Here is a 17,645-nt window from a genome sequence, read left to right as displayed (position 1 = left end):
AAAATAAGTACTTACAAATCAGACAATTCTAAATACAAGTGCAATTAATCTAAATGAATATCAGATTCACGTGAACTGGGAAATATTCAATATGAAATATCTAGTATTAATGTTTGTTTGCTAATCTCATATAGACATGTCTAAGAGTCATTAACATTAAGCATAATATTTTAATTGTGCCTAGGTTTATTATAAGTTAAATATTGTTATATCTGTTACAAGTTTGTCAACAAGGAAAGTACCTCTAGAAAAAAAAAAACTCATAAAAAATGTAAGTGAGATATGAACTTTTAGATAAACTATTAAGACTAATTATATTTTAGGAATGCCTGTCTAAAGTAGTCTCTCCAGATTGGGGTAACTTGAATTTCTAGGGGTGTGCTAAACTAAGTGACAGAAGCTTATTGAATAGCTAGGTCATTTCCAAATAAGATTCTGAAACATTCATTACTGAACACTAACTTCCTCTTAGAGAGAAACTAGAGATTTTAGACTATTAATGAATAATGTTTGATGCCATCCTGAGACATTCTCTAGAATTTTCTTTAGAAATTACCACTGGTAATTATGTTCGCCCAATATAGAATGCTAATATAAAGGCCAGTTCTTGGTTGCTTAAGGAAAGTAGGATGTGTGTTTTCAGTAAAAAAGATATGAGACATGAAATTACATTTTATGGAGGGAGAGGGAATTGGGTCTGACTTACAGGTGGCTGTTTCAGGATGGGAGAACAAAGTAATGGGTACAGAATGTGATGAGAGGTTTTATGGGAAGTGGACCCCAAGGGAAGAGTTTTGTGCATAAATACAAGTTTTCTTGAGATGTTGAATTGCCTTTGATAATGGATTTTAAGTTTCTTTATCTCTAAAGTGATCTATGTTTACCTTTGAAATCTTTTGTTACCTTTGGCTAAGTGAGTAACAATTGTTTCATAGTGACTTATATGATCCTATCTGATAGAGTGCTATAAACCCGTTTGATATTTATTGAAAACATTTCCTAAATCATTTGACGTCTAGCTAACTTTGGGGTGCTTCAGAGGGCCCCTGAGACATCCCAAAGAGAGATATTAAACTACCTGAGTTCATTTGACATGTTAAATTACATGGGAAGTATTGTTGGAGGAGCAGTGAATCTTGTCAGGTTATATTGTATGGTTGATGTTACTAATATAGATATCCTAGAAATTATGTGAAATTCATGAGAATCAGATATGTCCTGGTAAAATGTTGTCAGTTATAATTCTAGTTATCATATTAAAGTGTTACATATCACAGCAATGACCACGCTTCTTTGTCAATTGCAATTTAATCAGATTTTAAACACGCCTTCTATGGTCTCATTCTGATGCCTTTGCAAGAATACTGCTACTTGAAGATTTATGGAAAAGACTTCTAAGATTCACCGATAAACATATTTTGTTTGTTTGTTATCTGGTAAGCTGGTACTAAACTGGGATTTAGTCTACTCTCTATCACGATGGTGTGATCACTCATCTAGAGCCAGACATCCTGGAATGTGAAGTCAAGTGGTCCTTAGGAAGCATCACTACAAACAAAGCTAGTGGAGGTGATAGAATTCCAGTTGAGCTATTTCAATCCTGAAAGATGATGCTGTGAAAGTGCTGCACTCAATATGCCAGCAAATTTGGAAAACACAGCAGTAGCCACAGGACTGGAAAAGGTCAATTTTCATTCCAATCCCAAAGAAAGGCAATGCCAAAGAATGCTCAAATGACCACACAATTGCACTCATCTCACACGCTAGTAAAGTAATGCTCAAAATTCTCCAAGCCAGGCTTCAGCAATACGTGAACCGTGAACTTCCTAGTGTTCAAGCTGGTTTTAGAAAAGGCAGAGGAACCAGAGATCAAATTGCCAACATCCGCTGGATCATGGAAAAAGCAAGAGAGTTCCAGAAAAACATCTATTTCTGCTTTATTGACTATGCCAAAGCCTTTGACTGTGTGGATCACAATAAACTGTGGAAAATTCTGAAGCAAATGGGAATACCAGACCACCTGACCTGCCTCTTGAGAAATCTGTATACAGGTCAGGAAGCAACAGTTAAAACTGGACATGGAACAACAGACTGGTTCCAAATAGGAAAAAGAGTAAGTCAAGGCTGTATATTGTCACCCTGCTTATTTAACTTATATGCAGAGTACATCATGAGAAAAAGCTGGACTGGAAGAAGCACAAGCTGGAATCAAGATTGTCGGGAGAAATATCAATAACCTCAGATATGCAGATGACACCACCCTTATGGCAGAAAGTGAAGAGGAACTAAAAAGCCTCGTGATGAAAATGAAAGTGGAGAGTGAAAAAGTTGGCTTAAAGCTCAACATTCAGAAAACGAAGATCATGGCATCCGGTCCCATCACTTCATGGGAAATAGATGGAGAAACAGTGGAAACAGTGGAAACAGTGTCAGACTTTATTTTTGGGGGCTCCAAAATCACTGCAGATGGTGACTGCAGCCATGAAATTAAAAGACGCTTACTCCTTGGAAGGAAAGTTATGACCAACCTAGATAGCATATTCAAAAGCAGAGACATTACTTGGCCAACAAAGGTTCGTCTAGTCAAGGCTATGGTTTTTCCTGTGGCTGTGTATGGATATGAGAGTTGGACTGTGAAGAAGGCTGAGCACCAAAGAATTGATGCTTTTGAACTGTGGTGTTGGAGAAGACTCTTGAGAGTCCCTTGGATTGCAAGGAGTTCCAACCAGTCCATTCTGAAGGAGATCAGCCCTGGGATTTCTTTGGAAGGAATGATGCTAAAGCTGAAACTCAGGTACTTTGGCCACCTCATTCGAAGAGTTGACTCATTGGAAAAGACTCTGATGCTGGGAGGGATTGGGGGCAGGAGGAGAAGGGGACGAAAGAGGATGAGATGGCTGGATGGCATCACTGACTTGATGGACGTGAGTCAGTGAACTCTAGGAGTTGGTGATGGACAGGGAGGCCTGGCGTGCTGTGATTCATGGGGTCACAAAGAGTCGGACACGACTGAGTGACTGAACTGACTATGTTAAGAGAACAAAGTTTTCTTAGAATGAAGCTTTCAAAAACAGATTATGAATTTCTTTGCCTTTAAGTGATTTATATTTGTTTTTAAAATCTTTTGTTACTTTGGTAAAGTAAATAAGCATTATTTAAGATTACAGAATGTGTAAAAGCTCATTCTGCCTCCACAAAAAAATAACCCCTCACTGTTAGATTTTGCTATTCTGATGTCCTTAAAACATGGCAACAGTCTACTCCTAAAATGGGGAATTAAAAATGCATGAACAGTAGCTGTAAATCAAGAAGTCAGGGCTATGGGAAATCCAAGGCGGCCGCTTGGCTTTTCCCGGCTCCCTGACAAACCTCATTTTTATTTGATGGGTTAAAGCCTTCCCTGGCTTCAGGGCTAATGCCCTCACAATGACAAAAAATATATATTTCACTTAATATTAAGTTCTAGTTTCATTAGTTAAGGTCTGTGTTTACCACGACTCACTTCTGAAATCATTCCTTGTTGTTATGTTATATTGCTAAAAGGTTTAATTAATTAAGTTATTTAAAAGGACGCTCTAAGTTTGTTTTTAAAGCTTATCTCAGTAACCAATCTTTGGATAAAGGTCAGGTCCTCCATGATGTACAACCAGGAGATTAACAACTGGCTATAATCACTTAACTGTGTCAGATGACCTGGGGTATACTGGGCTCTACCTAATGAAAGTTCTTGACTTAAATTCTTGCTTGTGACCTTACTAATACCTGCTAGCTATATTATTTTCCATGTTGCTTGTTACAGAAGATTGTTTCTTACATTACTAAATGTGTGACTGATGTGATAAAATGCTGATATGCAATTCCTTATGCTTTTGAACTGTGGTGTTGGAGAAGACTCTTGAGAGTCCCTTGGACTGCAAGGAGATCCAACCAGTCCATTCTAAAGGAGATCAGTCCTGGTTGTTCTTTGGAAGGAATGATGCTAAAGCTGAAACTCCAGTACTTTGGCCACCTCATGCGAAGAGTTGACTCATTGGAAAAGACTCTGATGCTGGGAGGGATTGGGGGCAGAAGGAGAAGGGGATGAGAGAGTATGAGATGGCTGGATAGCATCACTAACTCGATGGACGTGAGTCTAAGTGAACTCCGGGAGTTGGTGATGGACAGGGAGGCCTGGTGTGCTGCAATTCATGGGGTCGCAAAGAGTCGGACATGACTGAGCAACTGAACTGAACTGATGAGATAAATGAATGTAATAATGTAACTCTAGATATGGAAAGAAGCAACAAGAGGGAATATTCTCCTGGGCCAAGAGGCTAGTAAGACAGGTGTGGTCCTGAGACTTTTGCTACTTGCAAGGTCTGGTCTAGTAACAGCACACAATGGCCTGACAATGGGATCTTCATTAGACCTGGGACACGAGGGCCCTGAAATGCCCCCAAAGCATGGTCAAATATGTGGTTATGAAGGGACCCTGCTGACTGGAAGTTGGCCCTTGCCAGCTGTCTCTACAAAGATTACATCGTGACCACTGCAAGCTGCTGACCTTGAAAGGAGTTCAGGGTGGAGATCAGAAATAAGGCACTCTGTGCTCTGGGAATAACCCAGAAGGACCAGCCTTCAGAGAGTCGGATGTTTTCAGGTAAAGGTTTTTATGAGCCCAGCTTCTCGCCTCTTCTTGCACCTAGAGAAACACTAATGTCACAACCCAATGTCTAGTCCTGGTTCTCCTGGCTAGCTCCTCGGGAGCTTCTCTGCTTCTCTCAATCTTTGGGCCATGTATCTTTAACTTTCTTGTTAAGTTTGTTTCTTCTAGAATACAACAAACCTCCAAGTGATAGTTTGACAAGAATATTCCCTGGCCAACACCCAGACAATGATGAAACAAGGTGCCTTATCATTCCATGGACTCTCATCTCCCTCCGTAAATGCATCCTGGCAGAGAGCAGGCAAAGGGAACCTAGAGCCCCATGATGCCCCTACAGCCTGAAGAAGCCAGAGTGGTCATCACCCCTTTCCCCTGAGACCGGGTTCCCAAATGCCTGAGAAGGGAAATAGGTAGATCGTTAGATGTGAGCAGTGTATCAAAAGGGGCCAAAGAATTGGCCCTAAAAATAAAGAGAGGGAGGAAGGTGGAGACCCAAGGACGGAAGAGCAGAGAAAACCAAGGAGGAAGGGAAGTCAGGAACGAGAACCAGACCCTGATCGTCCTTCCCTCCCCCATGGCGTAACTACTAACGGATTTCAGGTCCTCCTGAGCAGTACAACCTGTCTCCCCTCCTACCCCATAGGGAGAAGGTCTTTGCCTTACTCTCTGCCCCGCTTCTTATCCAATCAGCAATGACCCGCAAGACCCCTACCTGCTCCTGTACCCTGGGTATAAAATTGGACTAAGGGCCCCTGTTCAAAGACGGTTCTCTCTTGAGCTGGCCTGCTGTTCCAATAGCGTCTCCCACGCTAATAAACTTTATTTCCCTCTCACTCTGTCTCATGTCAGGAAATTCTTTTCCAACCAGAGCCCAGACCACGACAATTGTCCTTACTGTTGTTACAAAATACTGATTAAATTTTCCTATCTAAAATAGGAATGTCTGATTTACTTACAGGCATGACTATAACTGATACAGGAAACCCCACGAGGCTATCAGGGGATTTCTCAGAAGAAAACTACAGGCTAGGAGAGAGTAAAATGAAATATTCAGAGGCAGAGCAATAAAAATTGCCAGCCAGGAACTCTATTCACCAAACTTATCCTTCAAATATGAAGGGAAAATAAAGGTTTTCCTAAGGAAAAGCTGAGGGAGTTCATCACCACCAGACCTGCCTTGCAAAGAATGCTGAAGAAGTTCAAGCAGAATAAAAAAGATGCAAAGTAACACATGAACACATACAAAAGTATATAACACACTAGGTAAGGTAAAAATGTATAGTCAGATTTAGTTAATTCCAATTACTTAGAAGAATGGTATATTAACAAGCTCAAGTATAAAGGCTCAAGGAAAGGATGACTAAAAGTAACTACAGCTAATATACCTTATCACCAAACACACAGCATAAAAGAGAGAACCGGAACATCAGAACATTGCAGAGGAAGAGTTAAATGGCGGAGCCACTTTATTGGCTAAAAAAGCCAGGTTGCCATCAGCACAAGACAAACTTGTTTTAGGTATAAAATTTTAATGTAAGCTCCATGATAACCACAGTAAAAATCTAGAGTAGATGCAAGAAATATAGAAAGGGGAAACAATACCCTGATGAAAAGCCACCAATTTACAAAAGTAGGCAGAGACAAAGGGAAAGGGAATCAATGGAGACAAAAAACAACCAGAAAGCAATCACTCAGATGGCAGGAGTCAGTTCTTACATATCAATACCCAGTGTAAATGCAAATAGAGTGGGTTCACCAATAAAAAGACACAGATGCTTAAAAAAAAAAAAAAAAGACCCAACTATATGCTGTCTACAAGAAACTCACTTCAGCTTTAAGGATACACAAAGGCTCAAAGTGAGGGGATAGATAAAGGTATTTGACAGGAATGAAAACAGAAAGAAAGGGGGCATAGTAATTCTTATATCAGACAAAATAGACTTTAAGAAAAAACGATAACAAACATCAAAGGAGGCCATTGTATGACAAAGGGTTAATACATCAAAAAGTATACACACACACACATACATATGCAAAGATATAAAACAACATTAGATCACCTAAGTATTTTAAGCAAATAATAAGAGATCTATAGGAAAAAAAAAAAAAATAGACATTACAACCAGAAAAGACTCATGAATAGACATTTTAGAGAAGCCAACCCGTGTGTGATCAGATGACAGAGTCTCAGCGGGCTCATTAGGCACTTGTAATCATTCTTTCTGTCTGAGTAGCTCTCTTTTTGATGCCCTGCCCCACACATATCACCTTCTGTGCCTCCCTGGCTCACCTGTGTTCTCAGATCAGGGCTTTGCTGGGCTGCATCTGGGTTCCCCTCCCTGTACCTGCAGCATGGAAATTGCCTGAAGGCAGACAGCTGGGAGTCTTCAGATGGATTTGTGTATCCATCTTCACTCTAGGAACTAAGTCCTGCATGGTCTGCTGTCCAGGACCTGAAAACAGTTGTTTCGAGTATTTTGTTCAGCTTTCTAATTACCAGTGCCAGGTGAGGACGTTCAGATGCTGTTCCTCTTAAAGCTGGAAGTGGAAGTCACATTTTATTTTTACAGACACTCTTTGAATCAGTAATTCTAAATCGGGTAACCATATATGTTTGAAAGTATCTTTTGCTTCATTTTCTGTGTTTTGTTCTTGCAAATGTAAAAACAAAACCAAATATCAAGAGACACACTAAAACAGGTTTTGTTTTCTGTTTTTCCTGGTTGAACTTTATGCCAACAAATCCTAGGTAAGGACTTAGGAAGCTGCAACTCCAGGGTGGCAAGAATAAAGCAGCAGCATGCACCTCCTGCAGCACGGCAAAAAAAGGCTCTCTGGTACCACTAAGATCCCTGTTGATTGCAGATCCTGTGATCTTGCTGGTGCCTTGACTTACTGTGTATTGTCACCCTGCTTATTTAACTTATATGCAGAGTACATCGTGAGAAACGCTGGGTTGGATGAAGCACAAGCTGGAATCAAGATTGCCAGAAGAAATATCAATAACCTCAGATATACAGATGACACCACCCTTATGGCAGAAAGGGAAGAACTAAAGAGCCTCTTGATGAAAGTGAAAAAGGAGAGTGTAAGATCTACCTTAAAGCTCAACATTCAGAAAACTAAGATCATGGCATCTGGCCTCATCACTTCATGGCAAATAGATGGGAAAACAGTGGAAACAGTGGCAGACTTTATTTTGGGGGGCTTGGAAATCACTGCAGATGGTGACTGCAGCCATGAAATTAAAAGAGGCTTGCTACAGCTGCTGCTAAGTCACTTCGGTTGTGTCCGACTCTGTGCGACCCCATAGATGGCAGCCCACCAGGCTCCCCTGTCCCTTGGATTCTCTAGACAAGAACACTGGAGTGGGTTTCCACGTCCTTCTCCAATGCATGAAAGTGAAAAGTGAAAGTGAAGTCACTCAGTCGTGTCCGACTCTTAGCGACCCCATGGACTGCAGTCTACCAGGCTCATCCGTCCATGGGATTTTCCAGGCAAGAGTACTGGAGTGGGTTGGCATTGCCTTCTCCGAAAAGACGCTTACGACTTGGACAGAAAGTGATGACCAAACTAGACGGCACGCTAAAAAGCAGACACGTTACTTTGCCAACAAAGATCTGTCTAGTCAAGGCTATGGTTTATCCATGTGTCATATATGGATGTGAAAGTTGGACTATAAAGAAAGTTGACTGCTGAAGATTTGATGCTTTTGAACTGTGGAGACCCAACCACTCCATCCTAAAGGAAATCAGCCCTGAATATACATTGGAAGGACAAATATGAACCTGAAACTCCAATACTTTGGCCACTTGATGCAACGAGCTTACTCATTTGGAGGTCACCTTGATTTGCCTGTGAGTGTGGGAGCCCAACCTAGGTGGGGCCTCAGGGGCAATTGCTACTGAATAATGACATTAAAGCAAGTGCATTCCAGCCCTGTGTGACTCTCAGCACACGAGAGACTGGGAAAGCTATCTATCTTGGAGGAAGGAAAGGCAGGCGAGAGAATGTGTTTTCAGGGCTCTCCTCATAGCTGGGGTTTGGCTCCCCAGAGGTCAGACCACCAAGCCTGCTCCAAGGGCCTCAATTCCCAAGTCAGGGCCGTGTGTCACCCTACACTTTCCGAGCCTTGCAAACACATTTCTAGGTCAGCGCAGTACTGCCCGTGGGGAAGGAGGCTTCGGGAGTGTATCAACACAACAGCGGGGTGCCATGCTGGGGTCACCTAGCCAAGGGCACCTGGCACCTCCCATGGGCCCCCGGCGAAGAGTGGCAGGAGGAGCCCTGGCTTGTGAAAAACCAAAGCGGAGAGCACAACTAGCTCTGGTAGAAGGAAGCAAACAGCCACGGGAGGCCTTTGCAGGCAGTGGCTGGGCCGCCCCGCGTTAGGGCTCCCTGGGCAAAAAATCACTAAAAATTGGTAACACCAACAATGTTACACCAATAATTTAGAAAGTATTCCTGATTATGTGTTGAAAACAATTACTGTTAAACCATTTGTTGCTGTTCACTCACTCAGTCATGTCTGCCTCTTTGTGACCCCATGTGCTGCAGCATGCCAGCCTTCCCTGTCCTTCTCTGTCCCCGGAGATCGCTCAAACTCAAGTCCATTGAGTAAATGATTATAAAGGACTCTACTTTTTAACAGATGTGTATTCTCACTCTAACTACAAGTGTACTTTTTCACTTTTAGAAAGTAGTATTTGAAAATGAACAAGTTACACATGAATCCAAAATTTGCCTAATTCACAAATAGAAATATTTAATTTCCTCCACTTTTCTATCCATGGAATATCCTGTTTAGCTTTGTATTATATTTAGCATAATGAACATTTGTTAAAATAAGTGTCTATTAAAACAAATAAAATGTTACATATTAAAGTTTTACTCCACTGAGAAGTAAATATGGGAGCAGGGTATTTTAAAATGTCTTTATTCTGTTATTTAATATGACTAAAAATAATCTAAACTTAAAATATTACTTATATTTATAAACATTATTTTTATTAAACCTCAATTTTTGGCTTCAGAAAATTATAAATAGTCAGACAGGAGAGTTTGAGAGGGGATATATTTATTTGTTCTGATATTCCGCTTCAGAACTTCTGGGGAACTTCCCTGGTGGCTCAGACGGTAAAGTGTCTGCCTGCAATGCTGGAGTCCTGGGTTCAATCCCTGGGTCAGGAAGATCCCTGGAGAAGGAAATGGCAACCCACTCCAGTACTCTTGCCTGGAAAATTCCATGGATGGACGAGCCTGGTAGGCTACAGTCCATGGGGTTGCAAAGGGTCGGACGCGACTGAGCGACTTCACTTATTCTGCTTCAATGAGCAATAATTTCTCAAGTTAAAACACACACGTTTTGGGGGAGGAGCCAAGATGGTGGAGGAGTAGGACGGGGAGAACACTTTCTCCCCCACAAATTCATCAAAAGAGCATTTAAACGTCGAGTAAATTCCACAAAACAACTTCTGAATGCTGGTAGAGGACATCAGGCACCCAAAAAAGCAACCCAACTCTTCGAAAGGAGGTAGGAAAAAATATAAAAGACAAAAAAAGAGACGAAAGAGGGAGGGATGGAGCTCTGTCCCGGGAAGGGAGTCTTAAAAAGAGAGAAGTTTTCAAACACCAGGAAACCTTCTCACTGCCGAATCTGTGCCGAGCTTTGGAAGCACAGAGGGCAACATAACAGAGAGAAAAAATAAATAAACAATTAAAACTCGCAGATTGCGAGTCCTACGGTAACTCCCCCAGCGGAGAAGCAGCGCAGACGCCTGCACACGCCATTAGCAAGCGGGGGCTGGGCAGGGAGGCGCGGCGCGGGCTGCATCGCTGAGAGTAAGAATCTGGCCTGAATACCCTGAGCACTATCTGAGCGAAATTATTTGGGCTAGCAAACCAGACTGTGGGATATCTACCACGCGAAAAGCCAGCCCCAACCTAAGACATCACCTGGCCTGCGCACGGAACAAAGAACTGAACAGAGATAGCCAGCCGGCTGCAGACCTTCCCCCTCCAGTGACAGGCAGCCAGAGCCGGGAGGGGGCAATCGCAGCCCCAGAGAGACATTATCTATAAAACTGTAAGCAGGCTTCTTTGCTAACTAAAACTTCTTGGGGGTCTGGACGGTCAACATCTGCCTGAGAAGGTGCGCCGGTTTTACACTCAGATAACCGAGTGGCGGGGAGGCGATAAGTCGCAGCATTGGCGCTCGCCAAACACCTCATCACCTGAGCTGCTCGGACCTGGGAAGAGCACAAAACGCAGGCCCAACTGAGTCTGCGCCTCTGAGGACTACCCGAGTGCCTGAACCTGAGCGGCTTGGACCTGGGAGGTGCATGCAGCCCAGGGCCGGCCTCAGATTGTTCTCAGCAGAACAACCTAGAGCCCGAGCAGTGTGGGCAGGGAGGCTACACGCGCCGTGAGCGGGGACAGACCCAGTGTGGCTGAGGCACTGCGAGCGCATGCCAGTGTTATTTGTTTGCAGCATCCCTCCCTCCCTCCCCACAGCGCGACTGAACAAGTGAGCCTAAAAAAAAAAAAAAAAGTTTCCCCCCACCGTCCCCTTTGTGTCAGGGTGGAAGCCAGACACTGAAGAGACCAGCAAACAGAAGAAGCTATGACAGAGGGAAACGCCTTGGAAGCTACAGGCAATAGATTAAAACCCCGTGGTTACTATGGACTACATAGGAAGGGGCCTATAGATCTTGAGAAATATAAGTCGGACCAAGGAACTAGCCAAAAATGAACTGAACCCACAATACTCACAACAAAACCAGAGAAAGTCCTAGATATATATTCAACTGGGGCTGGGGACAGATTCTAAGGAGGGTCTGTGCACCCTGGTATTCATGAGAATGTGATGTGTATATGAGAGTTTTCTGAGACACTTTCACCAGGGAGTCTACTTCCCTAAAGTAATAGCCACTGTTTCACTGGTACATGTGTGTGTGCTCAGCCACTTAAGTCGTGTCTGACTCTTTATGACCCCATGGACTGTAGCCCACCAGGCTCCTTTGCCCATGGGATTTTCCAGGCAAGAATACAGGACTGGATTGCCATTTCCTTCTCCAGGGGATCTTCCCAACCTAGGGAGCAAACCCGGTCTCCTGCATCTCCTGAATTGGCAGGTGAATTCTTTATGCACTGAGCTACCTGGAAAGCCCACTTCATTTGTATCTAAAGTCATATATAAACCATGTCAGATCAACCAGATTATATATTGATTGATTTTATACACACACACACATACACATACACACACACACACACACACACACACACACATATTGATGTTTTTGAACTGTGGTGTTGGAGAAGACTCTTGAGAGTCCCTTGGACAGCAAGGAGACCAAACCAGTCAATCCTAAAAGAAATCAGTCCTGAATATTCATTGGAAGGACTGATGCTGAAGCTGAAACTACAATACTTTGGCCATCTGATGTGAAGAACTGACTCACTGGGAAAGACTCTGATGCTGGGAAAGATTGAAGGTGGAGGAGAAGGGGACGACAGAGGATGAGATAGTCGGATGGCATCACCGACATGATGGACATGAGTTTGAGTAGGCTCTGGGAGTTGGTGATGGACAAGGAAGCCCGGCATGCTGTAGTCCACGGGATCGCAAAGAGTTGGACACGACTGAATGACTGAACTGAACTGATATATATGGCTGATCTATAGATAGATAAGATTATATCTAAAAAATTCCAGAAGATATAAGTCCCCATTTGTGTTGCACTTTTTCCACTTATGCATAACCTTATACTAGAAACAATGCATTAAAGAAAAAGTTCATTTACATGAATGCACTTCCATTTGAAATATAACATCGGTAAAGGTTTAAAACAGAACAAAGTTGAAATTCTTGGCTTTTTTGTGGAATAGAGTTGCAATTTCCCTTGCTTATCAAAGACGCAGCATATAACACTCAGTGCATCCCATGAGCACTAGCAGGAGGTTTCATCTCACACAGTTCTCCTTGCCACTTTCAGGTCTGCATTCTCTCCATCACTTCAGGGCCCCTCCAATCTCCTGGCCTCACTGGCTTCCATCAGCCAATGTAGAGTAAGAACAGACGAGCTCTATGAGAACACAGAGGAAGCCCACATACCTGGGACATCTGGGCCACCGTGTTCCCCTCAGCCCCCATTAAGACCATGGTCAGGACAAAGGAGAGGCTCAGCAGAGAGAAGAACACGTGTCACGAGTGGTCCTCTTCAGCCAACATTTTTAATAAGTTGAAGGCAAAAATGCAGTTTGCTTCACAGAGAGCATTCATCAGTGGAGGTCTGTATCAAAAGCCAAACAGAAGCACATCAACCATGCCCTCCACTAGTCACCTGCTCATTCATACCCCATCTGTGGACACTGGGTGTGGTCAGCAGAGTAGCTGTACCCTCAAACATCCACATCGAATCCCAGAAACCTGTGGGTGAGACTGAATGAAGGATCGTGCGATAGAGAGAGTCACCTGGATCACCGGGTGAGCTCGGTGTAATCACGGGCTTCTTATAAGGACTGGAAGGGACTTCCCTGGTGGTCCAGCAGTTAAGCTCTGCACTCCCAATGCAAGGGGTCCAGGTTCAATCCCAGGTCAGAGAACTAGATCCCAAGTGCCAAAACTAAGACTTGGCACAGCCAAATAAATCACTATTTTAAAAAAATCAAGGCAAGAGGGTCAGAGGCAGAGAAGGAAATATGAAGATGGAAGTAAAAATGAGGATGATGTGGGGGTCACAGATCAAAGAACAGCCTCTCGGAGCTGCAAAATGCAAGGAACTGGACTCTGCCCTAGAGCCTCCAGAGGGGGGAGAAAAAAAAGTAGCTCTGCCAACCTCTTACAGAACTCTGACCTCCAGAAGTATGAGATGAATCCCCCTATTACTGATCGTTCTCCCTCAATTTGGCATCTCTGGCATAATCTTGAAGCAACGTTCCCCCCTGGGAACACAGATGGGATATGAAGCTCAGATCTCAAGTCATCAGGTGAACACTTTGAATCAGGCACTCATTACAGATCCAGCCTTGACCTTTCCCCAGCTTAACTAAACTACAGACAAGATTCTTCTCGCCTCTAATCCCTGACCTCCCTTTCCTTAAAGAACTTACTTTAGGCAATTGGTCATCTTAAGGTTTTTCTTTGCAGTCTCTTGTGAGTTCTGCAGAAGTGGAACCTCTGAACGAATGGAGGACAGACTGTATTCAGCATCTTTTTCTCCTGGGGGCCCTGAATGCCGGCCACCTCCCTGGTCCACCCTCTACCTCTAACACATACATACATCCGAAACGGAATTTGTTCAAAGATCGTTTATGTTGAACTTTCCTTGTAAGATTCTGGAGGAAAGAAAACCAAGGTAAAAAATAAAGGCCATAATTCCTGACTGGGAGCTCCCACCCTTGGGGAGATATGCAGGCATAAATGTTCAGTTTCAAGCCAGCTTTGCACTCTATACCAGGATAAACAACAAAGTGCTAAGGACGCCAACAGTAAAGCGGAAAGAATTCTCTGCAGAAGCCCAGGAGAAGGGGAGCAGTAAGCTGGTTCTCAAAGACCGGGCAGGAGCTCTGGAAGGCAGAGTGTCAGGGCCAGCAGGTGCACAGGATGGAGAGGAAGGGCCGGGTCTGCATGGAGCCCAGGAAGCACGTGAGCTCAGTTTCCTATGAGAGACACGGGGCATGAGACCAGAAAGAGGCGCCCCACATACCAGGTTGAGAGTTTGGAACATGAGCTATGATCTAGGAAGCCAGGCACTGTTCTCAAACAAATGTTTTATATGAGTTTTAGAAGAATATTGTGGCTCATGGTTTGGTGTAGAAAAAAACTGGGGATCCCTGCTACTGACCAGCACCTCCCCAACACAGCAGAAAGGTCTGCACTAGAGAGTGGAAGACGGAACTGCCAGGCTGGGGGGCTGGTCACCCGAGGACAAGGAGGACCGAGTACCATGCTGAGGCTCTTAGCTAATCCACCCAAAGGGTGGGACACCAACCACAGGAAGGTGTATGAATCAGCTTGGAATGGGGAAGGTGCTACATTCCATTTGAGATGAGTGGAACATACCATTTCAAGGGATCCTGTGACAAAGACAGCCCAGGGGTGTTTGTCAACATAGAGAGGGGGCTTGCGATGACTAAAGGCTCTAGAGCAAAAGACTGACAGCCCTCAGTCTACACCTCATTCCAGGAACCTCTAGGTAAATGGGTGAAATTAGAAAGAACAAGTGGAGGCCTAAGAGGCGGCGGGGGGAAAATCCACCTCGTTCTGGGAATTTCCAATGTTTGGAGGTAGTGAGAGGAAAAGCCAAGAGACTGGGACCCGACAATCTGGATGTCCTGGGAGAACCGGACATAAAAGAGGGACCAGGGACCTGGGGAGGATGGAGGAGGACAGGAAGGCAGCACCCCGGTCTGCCCTGGGGAGCGGGCTGCAGAGGGCAGTTTGGACCTCAAATCCCTCAGCAGAGTTAGTGGGAGCAGGAACCAGGGGGCTGGCATATCGGGGGAATGTAGAATCCATTCTGTGGCTGCTGCGGAGCCCAAACGGGAAGGAAACTCTTTTACGAGAGAGAGAGGGCCTCACTGGTAGCTCAGCTGGTAAAGAATCCGCCTGCAACAGGGGAGGCCTCAGTTGGGAAGATCCCCAAGATCCCTGGAGGAGGGCACCGCACCCCACTCCAGTATTCCTGCCTGGATTTCACCTGGATCTAATGGACGAAGGAGCCTGGCGGGCTACACACAGCCGATGGGGTCTCAAGGAGTCAGGCACGACTGAGCGACTAAGCACAGCGAAACAGAGACAGGAGTCCATGAGTAAAAATAGATGAAAGATGTTAAAGAAAAACAAGAAAAAGAATGCAAGAAATGCAGAAAGAAAGAAGGGAGGGACAGAGGGAAGGAGGAACAGAGAGAAGAATGTGGAGGAACAGGAGGGGAGGGGAGGCGGCTGGTCACACCCCATGAGCTGGACCGCAGCGGGGCCGCGCTGGTCTGGAGGCGGCCGGCACCCAGCACCGCCCGGAACTCGCCCGAGGCTCCACTCCCGCCTGGAACGGGGACCACAGACGCCCACAGATCCTCACCCCCGCCAGGGCCCTCCCCGCGTCCTTCTCCAGGAACCACAGCCCAGGCGGAGCTCCGGCCGCGCCCTCCCTGCCGGCAAACCGCCGCGCGGTGGAGGGACCACCCTGTGACCAGGGCGGGTCCGCGCTCCTGAGCTCGGGTCTCCCAGCCCCACCCTTGGAGACTCACCTTTGAGGCCCAAACCAAGCGGGCCGGGGTCCCCAGGGTGCGGCGGGGACCGGGGCGACCCCAGCCCCGCGGCCCTTCCGCCCGGACACCTCCGGTGGTCCTTCTGGTCCCCTCGCTTCCCTGACCACGGCTGCCTCCGGCCTCCCGCCGTCCCTGCATCTCTCCGCCTGAGCTCCAGGCTCCAGGAGGCCGCCGGGGGACCCCGAGGGCTCGGGAGCGCCCCTACACTGGGTATCTGGGAGATTCCTGCTTCCCCGGCGGCGGCGGCTCTTCCAGCTGGGTGGATGCTTCGCGTCCGCTTTGATTCTGGCCGGGCTTCCGGCGATTACTCAGAACTCTGGGAGACGGCCGGCTTGTGCAGTGGCTGGACCGTGGGCACAGCCGAACCTCGCGCGTGTCCCCCTACCCCGGCCTGAGAGCGGACAGACTGGCGGCGGAAGCTTGCCCCTGGGCCTCTGAGGGTGTTTGCGGAAGGCCTCTCCAATTAGGGAATGCGTGTGCTTTCCTGGGTTAATTTGCCGCAGTCTTAGCTCATTTAGTGGGCTTCCCAGGTGGACCTAGTGGCATAAAGAACCTCCTTGCCAATGCAGGAGACATAAGAGATGTGGGTTCAATCCCTGGGTTGGGAAGATCCCCTGGAGAAGGAAATGGCAACCACTCCAGTATTCTTGCCTGGGAAATCCCATGCACAGAGGAACCTGGCGGGCCACGACTGAAGTGACTTAGCAGGCACGCACAAGCTTGTTTGATACGCCTTGTTTAGTACGCCTATGGAAGAGCACTTTCAAAATCCAGATTCCAGTCTGTCTAGCTATATTTTTAGCCATGTTATTTACCTTGTTGTTGTTTAGTTGCTCAGTCCTGTCCGACTCTTTGTGACCCCATGGACTGTAGCCCTCCAGGCTCGTCTGTCCATGGGATTCTCCAGGCCAGAATACTGGAGTGGGTTGCCATTTCCTTCTCCAGGGGATCTTCCAGACCCAGGGATTGAACTTGTGTCTCCTGCTTTGGTTTTCAGATTCTTTACCACAAGAGCCACCAGGGAAACCCATATGCTCTTTAATTACTATACTGCTTTTCCAATTTTTTAAAAATAGTTTTGTTTTCCCTGGAGGAAAAAAGGAAGTTAACAGACCATGATTATTATCTATTTTCTAAAGTCTGTGATACTTCTAAAAAGGCAGGCTATATATATATACATTTGCACTAAGGGAGAAAAACAAATATCATCAGCGAATATTTTAAGCCTCATTATTGAAAAAGTCTGATGAGTGCACACACATACGTGTGTGTCCAGGATGACTGCAGTTTATTTTGCAATCACTCTTTGCACTAGCATCCACTTTGAGTCTATTTCCCCCTTGAGTTTGTAAGCTCCATGACTCCAAGAGACAGGGGTCCAGGGTGTTTCTGTTTGGAAACATAGTCTTCATGCCCTAAGTATCAACTGATACAGCACAGATGTCTAGTAACCATTTTTTAAATGAATGACTGCCTGAATGCATCCTCAGTTCAGTTCAGTTCAGTCTCTCAGTCGTGTCCGACTCTCTGCGACCCCATGAATCGCACCACACCAGGCCTCCTTGTCCATCACCAACTCCCAGAGTTTACCCAAACTCACGTCCATCGAGTCAGGGATGCCATCCAGCCATCTCATCCTCTGTTGTCCCCTTCTCCTCTTGCCCCCAATCCCTCCCAGCATCAGGGTCTTTTCCAATGAGTCAACTCTTTGCATGAGGTGGACAAA

General features: G+C 45.5%; 1 long non-coding RNA gene across 3 annotated transcripts in view; it reads right to left on the bottom strand.

Annotated features, from left to right (window-relative positions):
• LOC109577955 (uncharacterized) overlaps positions 1-16,412 on the bottom strand; it is a 36,827-nt gene extending 20,415 nt beyond the window's left edge. Inside the window, exons 1-2 of one of the 3 annotated variants that reach the window (XR_002183630.2) lie at positions 15,899-16,412; positions 12,762-12,939 (exon numbers count right to left, since the gene is read on the bottom strand). This is a non-coding gene — a long non-coding RNA (uncharacterized lncRNA). The remainder of the gene's footprint in view (positions 1-12,761; positions 12,940-15,898) is intronic. The other 2 variants (XR_011563885.1, XR_011563886.1) reach the window with 2 other exon arrangements.
• Between the last annotated feature and the right edge of the window lie 1,233 nt (positions 16,413-17,645).

Source organism: Bos indicus, chromosome 24 (assembly GCF_029378745.1).
Source record: "Bos indicus isolate NIAB-ARS_2022 breed Sahiwal x Tharparkar chromosome 24, NIAB-ARS_B.indTharparkar_mat_pri_1.0, whole genome shotgun sequence".
Lineage (NCBI taxonomy): Eukaryota > Metazoa > Chordata > Mammalia > Artiodactyla > Bovidae > Bos > Bos indicus.
Note: the sequence above shows the minus strand (reverse complement) of the source record. Positions and strands in the feature narration are given on the sequence as shown.